The 14165-nt window shown below is 46.8% G+C and overlaps 1 pseudogene; it reads left to right on the top strand.

The window, feature by feature from the left end:
• Window positions 1–2231: 2231 nt before the first annotated feature.
• LOC138800031 (interferon-induced protein with tetratricopeptide repeats 5-like) lies at window positions 2232–5704 on the top strand (annotated as a pseudogene).
• The last annotated feature ends 8461 nt before the right edge of the window (window positions 5705–14165 follow it).

A 14165-nucleotide genomic window follows, 5' to 3' on the forward strand; every position in this document is an offset into this window, starting at 1 on the left:
TCATCACTAAAAAGTGGTAGAGAATCCAAAGGCAGATCAAGATTTGCCAACAGTTCCCTGGCAGAAGGTGCCCCAGAGGTGAGTGGCATAGTAATAACATGGGGCGGGGCAGAGGACTCTCGCTGACCGTCCCTTGTAAGGGTGGTGTCGGATGATCCAGCCGACCTCGTTTGGGAGCTTTGGGCGGTGGAAGTGAAGGATTGGTAAGCCAATCTAGAACCGCTGGCTGTGTGGTTCTTACAGAACCACTGGGTGTCTGGGGTAGCTGCACCCTGCTGCCACGCAGGGCCGGCCTTAGGGGTGTGCGAGCAGTGCGGCCGCACAGGGCGCTGTGCACTCCCGGCAGGAGGGGGGCGCCACCTGCATCCCTGAGGCCATATATCCGTCCCCTGCCTCAGCACAGCAGCCGAGGAAGCTCTTCTCCCCGGACATGTGACTGCAGCTTGGCCCCCATCCCCCGCCCCCCACAGCGTCTCCCAGCTCACAGAGGCCCATAACCCCGCCCCCTCCCCGACGGAGACATCAGCAGTGTGATCCTCCGCTCTACCTGCTTCTCCTCATGGGCAGAGACATTCTCCACTACTACTGCAGTGTGACTGTGAGTATATCTATCTCTGTCTGTGTGTGTTAGTGGAGTTTGTGTGTGCTCTGTGTGTGTTAGTGCTCTGTATGGTAGGACAACATCTCCCAGCATGCCCCTGTGTGGTAGGACAACAACTCCCAGCATACTCCTGTGTGGCTCTGTGTGGTAGGACAACAACTCCCAGCATACTCCTGTGTGGCTCTGTGTGGTAGGACAACAACTCCCAGCATACTCCTGTGTGGCTCTGTGTGGTAGGACAACAACTCCCAGCATACTCCTGTGTGGTAGGACAACAACTCCCAGCATACTCCTATGTGGCTCTGTGTGGTAGGACAACAACTCCCAGCATAATCCTGTGTGGCTCTGTGTGGTGGGACAGCAACTCCCAGCATACTCCTATGTGGCTCTTTGTGGTGGGACAACAACTCCCAGCATACTCCTATGTGGGTCTGTGTGGTAGGACAACAACTCCCAGCATGCTCCTGTAAGGCTCTGTGTGGTAAGACAACAACTCCCAGCATACTCCTGTGTGGCTCTGTGTGGTAGGACAACAACTCCCAGCATACTCCTGTGTGGCTCTGTGTGGTAGGACAACAACTCCCAGCATACTCCTGTGTGGCTCTGTGTGGTAGGACAACAAATCCCAGCATACTCCTGTGTGGCTCTGTGTGGTAGGACATCTCCCAGCATACTCCTGTGTGGTAGGACAACAACTCCCAGCATACTCCTGTGTGGCTCTGTGTGGTGGGACAACAACTCCCAGCATACTCCTGTGTGGCTCTGTGTGGTAGGACATCTCCCAGCATGCCCCTGTGTGGTAGGACAACAACTCCCAGCATGCTCCTGTGTGGCTCTGTGTGGTAGGACAACAACTCCCAGCATGCTCCTGTGTGGCTCTGTGTGGTAGGACAACAACTCCCAGCATGCTCCTGTGTGGCTCTGTGTGGTAGGACAACAACTCCCAGCATGCTCCTGTGTGGCTCTGTGTAGTAGGACAACAACTCCCAGCATGCTCCTGTGTGGTTCTGTGTGGTAGGACAACAACTCCCAGCATGCTCCTGTGCGGCTCTGGTAGGACAACAACTCCCAGTGGTGGGTATGTGTGGTGTGTATGTGTATATGTGACTGTATGTGTGTCTGTGTTTGCAGGATATATATACTGTGTGTCTGTGTAAGCAGTATATACACTGTGGGAGAGATTCATCAAACATGGTGTAAAGTGAAACTGGCTCAGTTGCCCCTAGCAACCAAAGAGTCTGTGAGGAATGAAAGGTGGAATCTGATTGGTTGATAGGGGAAACTGAGCCAGTCTCACTTTACACCATGTTTGATGAACATCCCCCGTGTGTCTGTATGTGTATATGTGACTGTATCTGTCTGTGTAAGCAGTATATACAGTGTGTGTCTCCAAGAGATAGGCTTGGGATGGGCTACAATCAGCCGGGAGGGGGGGGGGGGGGGGGCGCCAAAAGAATATTCTGCACAGGGCGCCATCTACCCTAAGGCCTGCCCTGCTGCCACGTCTGTTGCCCCGGCTGCCACCGGGCCTGGTGCTGCCACTTCTCCTAGCCTCACCGCCTGTTGCAGTCCTTGCCTGGGAAGTGCTGGATGTAGGACGCTTGGACATGGTTCTTTTGTTGGGGGAAAATCAAAGAAGCTACTGGCCGCAAGGCACAAACTTTCAGTGACAATCTTAAGGGTTGGCGGCAGCCAGCAAAGTAGCAATGTACAGGTAATCACAAAACACCTTTTTTTTATTTCTTTATTTTTTGTGGGGTTTTTTTGTACTTTTTTTGTACTTTTTTTTAATTAACTTTTTTAAGAACTTTTGTGGTTGCAGCCAGCTATACGGGGTTGACAGCACCCAGCAAAGCAGCAATGTACAGGTTATCACAAACGAACAAACAAACAACCTTTTTTTTTTTAGTTTTTTAGGGGTTTTTTTTTACAACTTTGTGGGTTGCAGCTATACGGGGTTGACAGCACCCAACAAAGCAGCAATGTACAGGGTATCACAAACAAAACAAACAAACAAACTTTTTTTTTTAGTTTTTTTTTTTTTAGTTTTTTGGCGTTTTTTTTTATTATGAAGTTTTTTGGTTGCAGCTATACGGGGTTTGACGGCACCCACCACAGCAGCAACAACTAGCGTCTCCTCTCAGTCACAGAACAGTAGCTGGTTCTGACTCTTCTCACTTTTCTCTGTCTGTTTTTTTTTTATATCCCTATCTCTGCCTGGATATCACAAGTTTTTTTACTTCCTATCTCTGCCTATCTCTCCCTCTCTCTACCTCCCTGTAGCTATCTACTTGTTTGCCTATCTATCTATGTGCTTTCCCTCCCTAACTAGCACGGAGCTCCTCTCTCTCTGCAGTCTAGACACACAATGAGAAAGAGCATGGATGCTCAGGCACTTCCTGTTCCTGTAGTGACGTCACACACCTTGATATTCACATGATAACAGGATAAAAGGGATTATAGGAGTAATAATTCCTTATATCCTCTTCCTTTCTGTGAAAACAATACAGTTTTGCGACGCCGTTGCGGTTTTAACAAACCTCGTAACAAACTTTTTGAAAGTTCGGTTCAGTACCGAACCAAACTTTTTACAAAGTTCGTAACGAGTCTGGTTCATAACGGTTCGGTTCGCTCATCTAGTCCTAACATAATCACTAATAGACTACATTCAGTCCATTGATATGAAAAATTCTGATGCCAGTACACTATGGTAAATGTCAGCATGCCTTGCTGACAGATGGCTGATATATACCCAGAACGAGGACACTTCATTAGACAGGCTGCTCAGCAAATCACTGTCCAAGACAAGACAGACCGGCAGTGATTGGCTGAGCGGCCTGTTAGTAGAGATACGAGGCAGGAAACGCTGGGTAAAGGCTGCGTTGATTTATAACTTTTAAAAATGAATCACTAATACCAATCTCTTATTTTCTCTCACAGTGGCATATCAAAGGGAGGATTGAAGCCGCATTTACTACAACTCAAATGTCACTTTACATGGAAACTTCTTTTGAGGGACACAGACCCTGAAGAAATAGAAAACAGATTGAATGATCAGGTGACTTTTCTTGTCATTTCACTGCCACCTGTGATATATAATACCCTCAATTCCAAATGTATATCACTGCCAAGGGTAAATTAAAACTTAACGTTTAATGTATCTTCAATAAAATTGTTCACCTAATTAATGCAACTATAAACACTAACCAGCACCAAAATAAATCAAATAATCAAATTAAAAAGGAAAAATGCGCAAAGGTATATACATACTGTCACAATCATATTATCCAACTGTGACATGTGACATCATGCCAGCTTGTAGGCTGGACTTACTCCACCACGACCCTGTATACACAGACAAAGAGACAGGGGACACTATGGATGGCGGTCCCTTACTCCTACTGGTGGCGTGGTAAATGATGGCTCAGGGTAGGTAAGTAGGGGGCGTGTAGGGCATCTAGATGGGGTGTGCCTAATTAGCCCTGTATCTGATGTACTATTCTAACCTGCCCTAGGCGGAGTTAACGTCCTTAGAAGGACGCCCCCCGCACCCGATCCTAACCCTAATTCTCCTCGTTCTACCCCTATATAGTGTGGCTAACTGTCTGACTGATGGTCCCTAGGCTGACTAATCAAGCTAGTGACAGATATAGCCTTCCACCAGGAGATAAATTGGGGAGTCAGAGAGAGAGATGCGAGTTATTCAGACAAATGATTGTCAGTGTAGATTATATTTAGACGGGGTTTAGACACGGTAATCAAATCCCACTTTTTCAAGATATCAGATGTCACATAAACTAGTGCGAAATACAGATGAAATTTGCCATAGCATATAGAGTCCAATACATAACAACCCAAGTGATAAATGCAGGCAAAATAACAAACTGTCAGCCGGACATTATTTGTCAAATGTTGATGAAGAGGTAATACTCATCATTAATCCGGATGGCAGGGTGGTCTCAACGCGTTTCTTGATCCCCAACAATCATCAGGAGACCTAGTAGGGGGTCTGATACCAAACATCTGTAACTGTGATAGACATGTTGCTCTGATGGAGGCATGTTGCTCTGATGGGGAAAAGGCATTGGCACTGGTAACATTTTGTGGACAATATTATAAAGAAGCAAAACAATGCTTTGAGAAGGCTTTGGAGCTAGAGCCAGAAGATCCTGAGTGGAACTCCGGATACGCAACTGCGGTCTATAGACTGGAAGGTTTTAATGGCAGACAATGTCCAGCTTCAGAATGCAGATCCATAGAGCTACTGGAACGGGCAGTAGAGAAGAATCCAAATGATGCCGTGGTGAAGGCGCTTCTTGCTTTAAAGCTTCAAGATCTCGATAGAAGTGATGAAGGAAAAACATATGCTGAAGAAGCCTTAGAACAGGCCGAAAGCTCTCCATATGTGCTCCGGTATGTGGCAAAGTTTTACAGGAAAGCCGAGATGGTGGATGAGGTCTTGAGAGTCTTGAAAACTGCCATAAATCTCACCCCAACTTCTGGATTTCTATATCACCAAATAGGATTATGTTACAGGAAAAAGTATTTTAATTACAAAAAGGATCCTCGAAACAAATATATTTATAACAGAGAAATGGACTCTGAAGAATTAAATACAATCTTTCATTTTGAAAAGACAGTGGAGTATGATAAATCATTTGTGTATGCATATGTAGACTTAGCAAATGCATATTGTAAAAAAGAGGAATATCAGAAAGCAGAGGACACATTTCAAGCTGTTTTGGCACTCACCAATCTTACAGATGAGGAGAAACAGCAAATCTATTACAATTATGGACGTATCAAAGAATATGGCATGAGGTCCGAACCTGAAGCCATCAACTACTATAAAAAGAGTCTGCAGATTAATACAGTATACTCCAGTCTGAGAGAGAACTCATTGTAGAGGCTCTAAAGAGAATTTCCTCAAAGAAGATCAGGAATAATTTTCGTGATGCTGAGGCGTTTGCTTTGCTCGGCTTGGTCCATAAGATTAATGGGGAAATAGATGATGCAATAAATTCCTATGAACAAGCCCTGAGATACGACCCTTACAATGAGGAATATGTAAGTGAGCTTTGTGAGCTGAAGTTGATGAAATGAAAAGGAAAGTGAAGTCATACATTTTTTTTATGATGGGGGTTCACACTACGTATATTTCAGTCAGTATTGTGGTCCTCATATTGCAACCAAAACCAGGAGTGGATTAAAAACACAGAAAGGATCTGTTCACACAATGTTGTAATTGAGTGGATGGCCGCCATATAACAGTAAATAACGGCCATTATTTCAATACAACAGCCCTTGTTTTAAAATAACAGCAAATATTTGCCATTAAATGGCGGCCATCCACTCAATCTCACCATTGTGTGAACAGAGCCTTTCTGTGTTTTTAATCCACTCCTGGTTTTGGTTGCAATATGAGGACCACAATACTGACTGAAATATATGTAGTGTGAACCCAGCCTTAAAGTTTACATTTTCTCCACTTAAAAAACAAACAAACAGTATAACTACTAGATATACAAGTAGTGTCCCAATGAGTGTTTCAGTGAAATGGCACAAAGGGAGAGCAAAAGATTAAAGCGACTCTGTACCCTACAATCTGACCCCCCCCACCTCCCCCCAAGCCGCTTGTACTGTCAGATAGCTATTTTTAATCTAAGATCTGTCCTGGGGTCCATTCAGCATTTGATGCGGTTATTGTCCTAGAATACAACTTTCTAAACTAGTAGCCCTGTGGCAATTTAATGTGGCCTAAAGTATGCCCCTAGAACAATTTCTCCTATTCATCACCTGTCTGAACACTGTACATGAGCTGGATCATTAAGGCACCTATGCAGTGTTTAGAAAGGTGATGAATAAGAAAAATCCTGCCTAACAGTGAAGAGGGCGGGGAGGAGGGACGGAGAGGCACTGCAAGCCTAGGGCACACACACTCTAGGTCACGCCAATTGGACACAGGGCTGAAAGTTTAAAAGTTTTTTTCTTAGGGGGCAGAGCCTGACCGGGGATGGAGTGAGACACGCGCCGTGTGAGCTCCCGCATACCACCTCATTATACATGCTCCTGCGGGCTGTAGGACGGCGGCACCCACATACCCCACATACCGGAGTACCGAGGACGCGGCGGGGATCCGACATGGCCGGCGGGACGTCCAAAAAGAACACCCGGGAGCCCAGGGACACGGCCGCGCCATCCCACAGAGGCCTCCAAGATGGCGCCGGCTCCACTGTGCCGCGGTCCGGCGGGGCGCCCATACAGCAGGCTGCAGGCAAGTTGGCAGTGTGTGCCGGGGACCAGCCAGGGGAGCAGGGGGGCAGCCCAGGCACCAGCCAAAACCGGAGCCCGCGTTCCCCGGACGCAATCCTGCCTGCCCAAACCTCACTGGGGCCTGTCATTACTGGGCAGCAGAGTCATGAGGCCCAGATCCACAGGGAGGAGGAGGACGACCTGCCTGAGCCCACACTGAGGGAGGTTTTTCGTGCAGTAATGAAAGGCAACATGGCCATTACCTCCCTACAACAGCAAGTAGGCTCTATCCAGGAAGAACTGTCCTTTATGCGCCAAAATGTGCAAAAAGTTAATGAGAGAATGGCTGCTGCTGAGGGCAGAATCAGTGATTTAGAGGACAAACTAGGCCCTGTTACTAGAGATACTCGCAGACATGATCAGCAAATCTCTGCTCTCCTCCTAAAAGCAGATGATCTGGAAAACAGACTGAGACGCAACAATGTGCGCATTGTGGGCTTCCCAGAAAAAGCAGAAGGCCCTAATCCCACTCGTTTCTTTGAATCCTGGATTAAGGATGCTATGGGAGATGGGACGCTGTCACCTTTGTATGCTATAGAAAGAGCCCACCGAGTCCCTGCTCGCCCGTTGCCACCTGGGGCTCAGCCACGCTCGGTTCTGGCGAAACTACTACACTATAAAGACAGAGACGCTATCCTGCAGGCTGCACGCCAAAACCCTGATATTATCTACAATGGCTGTCGCATTTCCTTCTATCCGGATTATTCAGCAGAAATTCAAAAGAAGCGGGCACGCTTTACGGAAATCAAACGCAGGCTACGCCAACTTCATGTTCCCTATGCCATGTTGTACCCAGCCAAATTGCGCGTTGTTGCTATGGGAGACACGCATTTCTTCACTGAACCACGAGATGCTGACCGCTGGCTTGAAGCCCACCAGCAGCAGATTCGGCAGGGGGGCAACCCCTGATGTGTTCCACGTCCCTTTGCTTTCCTCCATGGTGTGTGGAAAGTTTCTCCCTCTGCTGTGGAGAATATATATTTCCTTTTGGTGCCTTTTGTCCTCAGCCCGCAGTTGCACCTTGTATCCTGATTGAAGCGGGGTGGCCCGAAGAAGATGCGAGCTTTTCACCTACACCCGGTAGTGTGGAGAACTGGTAGCCCCCACTGTCCACACGTAGTGAACAATTGTCCCTGTTCCTGTTTTTTGTTCTTTTCTCTGTTTCTCTTTTTTCTACTTGTTTTTTTTTTCTGGTTGCTGGGTCTACCAGGCCCTGTGTTTCTTGGCAACTCCCACACACTATACATGTACTCTCTACCCTCCGATATTTTTCATTGTACTACGCACTGTGCATTGATGTGTTTATATTTGCAAATGTATTTCTTTCTGTTCCCTTATGGCCAATGGCATTAGAGTGGTCTCCTGGAACATAAGAGGTCTGGGTAAGGCTGATAAGCGTTACGCACTGTTTGATAGATTACGTACATTCCACCCCCTCATCTTGTGTCTGCAGGAAACTCACCTCACTAAAGACACAGCTCATCTGTTACACAGGTCGTGGATAGGCTGGAGCTATCATTCTTACTATTCACAGTATTCCCGGGGGGTGAGCATATTGATCCATAAAAATATACCGTTTGTTTGTTTAAAGGTTAAAGTAGACCCTCACGGTCAGTTCATTTGTTTGTATTGTTCCATTTATGCTACTAGGTGGGTATTGTGTTCACTCTATATACCTCCACCTTACAATAGTTCGGTTTTAAAAACAATTTTGAGTTTTGGTGCAGCACACCCGGATGCCTCACTGCTCCTCATAGGAGATTTCAATTCTGTTGTGGATGGCACCCTTGATAGGATGTCTGTAGTGGCATCGACCTCAAATGCGCGCTTGAGCCCCTTGGGTGTGCTTTTACCCGAGGTAGCTCTCTTTGATCTTTGGAGGGCACGGCACCCGGGTGTGCGCACCTACTCCTGTTACTCGGCCACGCACAATAGTCTGTCTCGTATTGACCTTGCCTTTGGGGATGCTCGGACGCTGTCCTTGGTGATAGAGGTAGAATATTTGCCGCGGTCACTCTCTGACCACTCCCCCTTGAGTCTCCTCCTGGAACACCCTGGGGTGTGGTGCCCCACAGTGCGGTCTTGGCGCCTTAATCCGCATTGGCTTTCTATTCTCGAGACGCCTGGTATTCAAATGGCAGCGGAAGAATTCTTTAATCATAATGCTGGTACTGCCACTCCGCAGATTGAGTTGGATGCCATGAAGGCATATTTAAGAGGTTATTTTATACAAACAATTACCCGAACTAAGCGAGCAAGAGGCCGTCTACGGTCGGCTCTCCAGGACTCCTTTTTACAGGCGGAGGAGAATCACATTGCAGGTAATTCTGCTGTTACCTCAGCTAGACTTAAAGAGGCCCAACAGGTACTTACAGATTTTGACCTTGAATCTGCTGCCCATAAGAGAAACTTTGCTAAGCACATGTTTTTTGTAGAAGGCGAGCGTACTGGGCATCTCTTATCTGTTATTACGAGTGCTCAAAAAAGTTCGACCTTCCTCACCCACATACAGAATAATGAGGGAGTCCTGGTGACCTTTACCCCTGAAATCTTACAAGTCTTTTATTCTTATTATTCCAATCTATATAGCTCTCAATTGGAGGCCACTCCCAATCATAATCATGTCCTAACTGCTGATGTACGGGAAACATTGGAGGCCCCGCTGACCTTGGAAGAGCTAGAGGCTGCGGCCTCCTCTATCACCAACAACAGGGCACCGGGGATGGATGGGTTGCCAGGGGAATTATTTAAAAAGGTGGGAGAGGTGCTGTTACCCAAGCTGTTGGAGGTGTGGCAGGCCTCTGTGGAATTAGGCTCCCTTCCGGAGTCCATGAGGGAAGCAATAATTATAGTCCTGCCCAACCCTGGGAGAGATGTAACCTTGCCGGGTTCCTATAGACCCATCTCTCTGTTATCTACAGATATCAAGATAATGGCCAAGGCCATAGCTAACAGACTCTCCCTCTACATGAGTGCTCTAGTTCATCCCAACCAAACAGGCTTTATTCCAGCCAGGTCCACTGCCATGAATATTAGACGGTTTTATGTTAATCTCCAGTTGCCCTCGGAGGATTCGGGAGGGAGGGCGGTGTGTTCACTCGACGTGTCGAGTGGGCCTTTCTATGGGCAGTACTGGACAAAATGGGGTTTGGGCCACACTTTATTTCTTGGATCCGGCTGTTATATTCCTCACCTTGTGCATGTGTGAAAATAAATGGTGGCCTGTCTGCCAGATTTGATTTGCAGCGGGGTACGCGGCAGGGATGCCCCCTGTCGCCGTTGCTTTTTGCGCTAGCCATAGAGCCGCTGGCATCCCTGATCCGTGGCCACCCAGGTGTGTGTGGTTTTAAGAGGGGTCCCCAAGAGGAGAAAATTGCGTTATACGCAGATGACTTATTGTTATATCTAAATGACACTGATGCATCTCTGGCTACGGCTATCACGCTTATTGATGACTTTGGCAGATTTTCAGGATTGTCCATTGGTTGGGACAAGTCGGTGCTGCTGCCGCTGGATGTTGATGTTGCGCACATGCCTGTCCTCCCCTTCCCTCTCAAGATTGTCACGGAATTTAAATACCTTGGCATTATTATCTCCAAGAATATCAAAGCCTATGAGAGATTGAATCTCACACACTTCTTTCCAAATTTCAGGCCAAAATGGGGGTGTGGCGTAAGCTCTCTTTATCAGTGGTGGGACGCTCTAATCTGATAAAAATGGTATGGATGCCCCAATTACTATATGTATTGCATAATTCCCCGATATGGATTCCTATCCGTTACTTTCATAAAGTACACAGCTTATTCAGAGACCTCATTTGGGGTTCCCAGCGCCCTCGTATAAAGCTAGAGACTTTGCAGAGAGCTAAAACTGCAGGGGGGTTGGCAGTGCCTAATGCCATGATTTATTTCTTAGCCTCTCAGCTGCAACATCTTAGGGGGTGGGAGACAGACACATTAACGGACCCTACTTTCCAATTATTACAGACCCACTTTGGAACGGGGCAGTTATTTGAGGTCTAAACGCTTCTCAACGGCTGCAGCAGGCCTCCCTACACTTCAGCTTTATCATAGAGTCTGGTGGAAGGTTAGAGACATGTATGGGTTGTCCAGATGCTCTGCATACACCTCTATATGGGATACCCCTTGGTTGAGTGAGTTATTCTTCTTGGAAGGGTTTACACCATGGCGGGCACTTGGTCTTAGACGAGTGGAGCAGTTATACATTAATGGCCAGCTAAAAAGTTTCCAGCGGCTGTGTGAAGAATTCCCCGTTCCTAGGACACATTTTTACAAATACCTCCAGTTACGCCATGCATGTGATAGTGAGGGGGACATTTTGTCCCGGGAGCGGGTAATTATTCCGCCTATCCATATAGTGGGTGCATCTACTTCCACATCTGGTCTCATTTCCTTGCTATATATCCACTTGCACGACAAATTTTTAGAAAAACATCCGTTGACCATAAAGGAGAAGTGGGAGGCTGACTTGGGTCCCCTGGAGGATGAGTTATGGAAGGAAATTTTGGAGATGACGCCCCAGTTGTCCATGGGGGAGCAGCACCGACTGTCCCATTTGTACCTGTTACACCGTGTCTACAGAACTCCGGAGTTCTTATTTAGAGTGGGACTTCGTCCCGATGCCCTGTGTCCTCGGTGCCGGAGAGACGAGGGAGGCGATGAAAAAATTTGAGAAGATCTGGGCCCCTTGGCTAGATACCCCCGGTATGGCGCCGCCGTCACTTACTAGAGGCAGGCTCTCTCCCTCCACGGCCACCTAGACATATGTCCAGGAGTTTCTACTTATATTGGAGGTTATAGAGCTAATGGTTTACTGTCTTTACTGCTGCGTACCCCTCCTCTTCTGAAGGGTTACCCTTTCGGATTAATTTGGTTGTTGCCAATTTGTTGTTTTTACTTTCTGTTCTGTACTGTTTTGCACAGGGTTTGGGCTACTGTTCTGGCCTCCCTGTGGTTATGTGTCTTTCAAAAAAAAAATACAAAACCTTTAATAAAACCTATTTGATTTAAAAAAAAAAAAGTTTTTTCTTAGGACCATAACTGTGTGGTGTCCCACCACGGTTGTTTTTTCTCTCCTGTTCACCTCTCAAAAAGCTCCTTCCTTCAGGTTATGTGGTGAAGGGTATTTTACAGTTTCACCACTAGATGTCAGTGTCTTCTATATGTCAATGTATTGCTATGTATTGCACAGCTGAGAAAGGTCATGGGGTAATGGCTTGACCAATATGAGAATATGCTTTCTACTTCTGACCTCTCTCTTTTCCCTTTTTCTCATGCATGCACTCATCCCCACCACTCACAGGGTAGTTCACCTGGCTCCTGTAGGAGGAGCTACTTGGTGGAGGAGGTACAGAGTCATTTCTAGTCACATTCTCGTGGGAGGAAGACACACAGAGCAAGTGTCCCTGCTGTTGCCAAGCCAGGACCTAGATTATGCCAGGACCCTTGTCCTGGACCAACAGGCAGTCTAGTCTAAGACACAAGTGTGTTTAGATGCAGCAATAGACAACCAGTCCTTTCACTAAGTATCCTAAGAATCAGAGGAACTAGCCTAGATAGGACAAAGCTACCAAAGGTATCCTATCTTGCAGTGCAGCTAACTGGGACACCCCGGAAACTTAGTTTCGCCCAGATAAACATGGCTTGGGATTGTATCACCCTAATAGGACCGGTCACTCGACACTGTATGGCACAAGGTGGTCAGACATAGTCTAAACACGGGTACAAGTAAAGATCTCACTACAAAGTATTCTCTTAAGTTCCGGCAAAGTACATTGCTACACTGGGTTAGGGCTCCTTAGACCTACTCTTCTCCTCTACTCTACTCAACTCTCCAAGCACTACTACAACTACCTCTCTCCTACTCTACTACTCTAGGCACCTCCTTTAGCACAAACAAGTTCCAGCACTAGAGTCTGTGTGAAGATTTCTCTATCCTACTGAAGTGTATTGCACTACTAAAAGACTGCACAGTAAAGCTATTCTATGTTTATATCACTGGGACTCTGTCATACTTTATTTGCACCAGCAGCCATACACACACAAACCACACACCTTGGGTTATTTTCCCCTTTCTGTGGGTGGCGGTACTGATAGTCCGGGTGGGTCATTTGCCATTCAGGACTAACGTGACAAGAGCCCAAGGGACCCATGACAACCCGGCAGGTCACCAACCATTTGGGGATTACAGTCAGTGACAAACACAAAGCAGGTACCACCATCACACTGTGTGCTGGACAAGCACTGGGGTCACAACACCATCATCTCTGGCTGAGCTATCAGGCAACTACCATCTAGTGCCATAAGTGAAAAACCAACCACAACAACTGTATCACTGCCGAACAGACCCCAGGACAGATCTTAGATTAAAAGCAGCTATCTGACAGTACAAGTGGTTTGGGAGCAGTAGTGGATTATAATAGGTCCATTTAGGGTGGTATCTCGGGGCCCTGAGTTCCTGGGGGGCCTATGGCCACCCAAACAGACTTATACTTTCAGTAGAGTATTGTCTCCTGCTATGCTCTGCTATGATTTGTAAAAATCCCTGCTTTTTTACCTCAATTTTGCACAAGTCAGGGTATCAAGACTTTGTCTATCCTGTACTATGAACACCACGTAAGTGCTGCCATAGTTACATAGTTGGGGTCGGGGGGCCCAGGCTTGGTGAACACCCTGGGGCCTAGGTAAAGTTAATCCGCCCCTGTTTGGGAGGGTCAGGTTGTGGGTACAGAGTCCCTTTAAAAGGAACCAATTACCCTCCTGAAGGAGAGTGAGTTGGCCCTGTTACCTTTTTAGCTGCCAGGCACAGCTCTCCACCTCTTAAATCAAGAGGGATAGGAGGAAGGGGCAGAGGCAGCAAGACTACATGCCACTGCCGCTCCACCCTCATGCCTACTTACCAGGCATCGGGATAGACAATGAAAGAGGAAGATTTTGAATTGGCTATAGGAGAGTTGTGCCCCAGCAGCTATAAGGTACCAGGGCCAACTCACTCTCCCTCAGGGAGGTAATGGGTTCCCTTTAATAAAATAGAGTATTTAATTATTAAAGGTACAGTGCTCACAGACAATAAAGGTTAGACTTAATTTATTTGGATTTATTATTTATATATATATATATATATATATATATATATATATATATATATATATATATATAGGAGATAATATAGAGCTGGACGGCACTGTGCGGCACTGTGGCTCAGGTGGGTGCTTCTACCTCAGTGGACGGAC

The sequence above is a fragment of the Dendropsophus ebraccatus genome, chromosome 8, assembly GCF_027789765.1.
Source record: "Dendropsophus ebraccatus isolate aDenEbr1 chromosome 8, aDenEbr1.pat, whole genome shotgun sequence".
NCBI classification, from domain to species: Eukaryota; Metazoa; Chordata; class Amphibia; order Anura; family Hylidae; genus Dendropsophus; species Dendropsophus ebraccatus.